This window comes from Eschscholzia californica, unplaced genomic scaffold (assembly GCF_041429995.1).
Source record: "Eschscholzia californica isolate CP2 unplaced genomic scaffold, dmEscCali1.0.p SCAF_4, whole genome shotgun sequence".
Taxonomy (NCBI): Eukaryota; Viridiplantae; Streptophyta; class Magnoliopsida; order Ranunculales; family Papaveraceae; genus Eschscholzia; species Eschscholzia californica.
Genome location: NW_028238461.1, coordinates 38,549,021 through 38,552,999, shown reverse-complemented (window position 1 = coordinate 38,552,999; position 3,979 = coordinate 38,549,021). Strand labels below are relative to the sequence as shown.

The window sequence follows — 3,979 nt, the reverse complement described above, 5'->3', positions numbered from 1 at the left end:
ATTTGATGCACCCACATACGATGAACGATGTCATGACGATCCGTAATTCCCACTTTGCACGAAAGGTGTATGAAATCCAAAAGACACCAACATAGACTATATCATTAGCTTCAATCTCATATTGCAATGAGTATCGCACAATTAGTGTTAGTGAATGAACAACGTTCATCTCTCCATCTTCCCATGGTAGACTCAACTACTTGATAATCTTCAAGAAAGTGATAAGTAATACGAGCAAATCTGAAGTAAGAGTAATTGTAGCTAACTTCCAAGATTCCTCGTCAAGAGACAAAGTAGAAGCATAACCAACTCTCCAAAAGTCAACGATATTAAAACACGTAGCATCGATATGACACTAAAAAACGGTCTTCTCACGGTCATCTTCATGAAGTTTATAGAATATAATGCTATCACAATATGTCAACTTAAGACATCCTCGAGTTAAAACATCATACTGTCGGCGAACCAAAGTTGACAATTCCGTGTATGGAAGCATAGGTTCGATTTTGTACTCACTAAAGATTCTTCCAACATAGCTTTGAATAAGTTGTCGCCAGATATCTTTCTCGAAAAAAATCTCCTTCATCGTATCATCAAATTCATAGGTTTCTGTTAACGGATTACAATCCAACCACTGAATTGCTTCTTCAATTTCCTTGTCAGATGGTTAATCAAATGTCCCGTAAACTGAATCAATCTTTTTAAATGCAGATTTAAGCCAAATTGCAAATCTACCCAAATGGCCACTAGCAGTAAGTTTAAGAAGACTAAGCCGATCAGCAAGAGCAATTTCAACATCATAACTTAGGGCAAATTCACCAGATTGTTGGTCAAGTTTAGGATGAGCAATCATGGCGGATTTCAATTGTCCATCAAAATCAAAACGACCCACAGTTGTTAAATCACCAGAATTTGTTATTTTAACTTGATAAGGAAGATCATCTTCAGACATAGCTAATAATCTTTGATCGAAATAAACAAGACCAGCATTAGCAACACCAATACCTTGATTTGGATCAACAATACCAAATGCCCCACGTGCGTAAAATAGTAATAATCGAACTATACCAGAGTGACCATGAAGTTCACCAATGGCTCTTGGAAAAACAGGATGACCTAATATATTTTCTTGAACAAGTCTTTGTGTTTCAGTAAACCGACATGAATAAGAAGCAGAACCAGATTTGATATGAACGGCGTGAATCATTCCGTCATCGTCAAATAAGTGAGGACCAGATAAAGGATGAAAATGTGGGTTAGCTCTGTTACGAACATAAACTCCTTTAATTGAAGCCATAATAGTATCGGAATCAGATGAATTATGACTGACTGATTGTTCAGGTATCCGAGCGAAATTTTCGACGACTTGTACAAATGGGTCAGAGGTTTTAGGAAGTGGGTTTTGTTTTTCTTTAGATAGAAAAACTGATTCAGAAGCATCTAAAGCTATAGAAGCAGCTTTTGGAAAGATATTCCAATTTGGGTGTTAGGTAGATGATGATGAATCTGGGTGTAGTGTTGTTGTTGCTATTGACTTATTGGGTTTTTCTTTAGAAAGTGTAGTAATTTGAGTGTGATGTGTGGAAGTAGAGATGGAAGCTGAAGTTGAAGTAGTAGTAGTGGAAGAAGAGTGATTGTGGTGGTTGTTGTTGTTTGTAGAAGGGAGATGGATTAGAGTAGTGATGCTACTCAAAAGACATGAACTTGAATTGATATTATTAGAGAGAGAATTAAAAGGTAACGGGTATGGTTCTGTTGGATTTGATGATAACTTTTTTCTATTACCTTTGGGACGATTGAATTTAATTAGAACAGACTGACCATCGATTTCTTTCCCATTCATCTCTTTCAAAGCTTTTTGTGTATGAATTTCTTCTTCCTCCTCTAAGGAAGATCCATCTTCTTCTTCTTCAGTTTCAAGAGAGTTTCGCATATGAAGATTTGATAGAGAAAGAGGTGATGTGGGACATAATTGATGCGGAAGAATTTTATGATTCGAAACAAGGATATTGTCTCCCGAAATTTAATATGAATCATAAAATTTGGCCAGACATTGATGCTTCATATCTCGGCTAGGATTTAGGTCGTATGAAGGAAAATTACTTCCTTCTTCCTCCTCCGCCATTGACTAAACTTTGTTCCCTTTTTCCAGAACTTCTCTTTCAATATCATCGATCTTAGTGATTGAAGTAACTTCGAAGAACTGTCTTCTCGATTCAATTTTTGATTCTACACACGACAAAGATTCATCGAGAGGAAGAAAACCATACCTGAGGATACTTTTCAATGTCGTCCAATCGTCTATGATTTTTTTCCCTTCATCAATGAGTCTCCATTGCATTGCATTGACTTGTTCATAAATTCTTTCGGACATGTGTTGTTCAACCAAAAAGACCTTATCTTTGTCATGAACTTCTTGATTTCTGATCCAATCTTCCATGTGTTGAATCCAAAAATCTATATGATATTGACCGTCGAATAGAGGAATTTTGGAAACGGTATTGATTGTTTCTTGATCTTTTCGATCAACATAAAATTGAGTTGTATCTCGAATAGGATCCCAGCATAAACGTGGAAAAAATATCCAACATTCAAGAGGAGATGTATCCATAGATATTTTATTTTTTTGTTGTAAAAAAAAATCCAGAATTTTGATGGTTCTGAATACCACTTGATGTAGTCGCAGCGGAATTTAAAGAAGATAATAAAAGTAAAGCAAAGAACGATTATAGAACTGTAAATAACTGAATAAAACTATAAACTTGAATAACTTCAATGGGGGGTTTTCTCTTCAATATGAATATAAAGACAGACTGAACCTCCTTTTATAGGATATTAGACTTTCCTAGATAGACTCAAACTAGGATTCCTAAATATTAAAGATACTCAAACATAGAAACTTCCTAAATAATAGAAATACTAAGATAAGGTAATTTCCTAAACCTGGATTCATTATGAACCTTACTAAACTATGACTCTTTCTAAACTACTAGCTTGGCCGATTAGGCCATGGACGTGTGGGTTTGCGGGTCCGGTCCGGATGCGCCTGCATCAGGGTTATTCCAGCGTATAATCACTATTTATACACCCACGTAGTCGAATCGAATACACTATTCCTATAACCCATGAAACTGCGCTATCCCATCAACTCCCGTGCTAGTCTTCGTAAGTCATTGTTGTCCATGCAATGACCTAGACTAGGGATTCGATAATGAATCACTCCAAGGTCACTTAGTAGGGTTTCATTCATCAGATCACGTATCTGACAATCCTACTCGGAGTGCTTTCTTTATCTATGGACTGTCACTTAAAATACTAAACCAAATTTTAAGGACAAAATAAAATTCCTTTATTTATTTATCGAATGTAAGTAATTTAGGTACATAAACTATTTTATGAATCCAAATTACATTTGTTGCCATTGCCCGATGCATTTTATACCAATCCCCCTCATGTGTGAATCATGTTTGGGCTGAGGTAACGGTTTAGTTAACGGATCTGCAACATTGTCATCCGTGTGAACCTTACAAATGACCACATCTTTTCTTTCTATGATTTCTCTAATCAAGTGGTACTTCCTTTGGATATGTTTGATTTTTGGTGTGCTCTCGGTTCCTTGGCTTAGGCTATCGCTCCATTGTTGTCACAATAGAGAGTTACTCCCTCTTCTATGCCAGGTACGACACCAAGTTCTATTATGAACTTCTTTATCCAAACTCCTTCATTTGCAGCTTCCGAGGCCGCTAGGTATTCTGCTTCAGTGGTAGAGTCTGCAATTGTGCTTTTCTTGGAACTTTTCCAACTTACTGCTCCTCCATTCAGACAGTAGACGTAACCGGACTGCGATTTGAAGTCGTCTCTATCCGCCTGAAAGCTTGCATCCACATGGCCTACAACCTTTAGTGTATCTTCCCCGCCATATACCAGAAAGTGTTCCTTAGTCATTCTCAGGTACTTTAGAATATTCTTGGCGGCACTC

At 36.9% G+C, this 3,979-nt stretch overlaps 1 pseudogene; it reads right to left on the bottom strand.

Moving 5' to 3' along the window:
* Positions 1–667: 667 nt before the first annotated feature.
* Positions 668–1,297, bottom strand: LOC147544539 (9-cis-epoxycarotenoid dioxygenase NCED1, chloroplastic pseudogene; annotated as a pseudogene).
* Between the last annotated feature and the right edge of the window lie 2,682 nt (positions 1,298–3,979).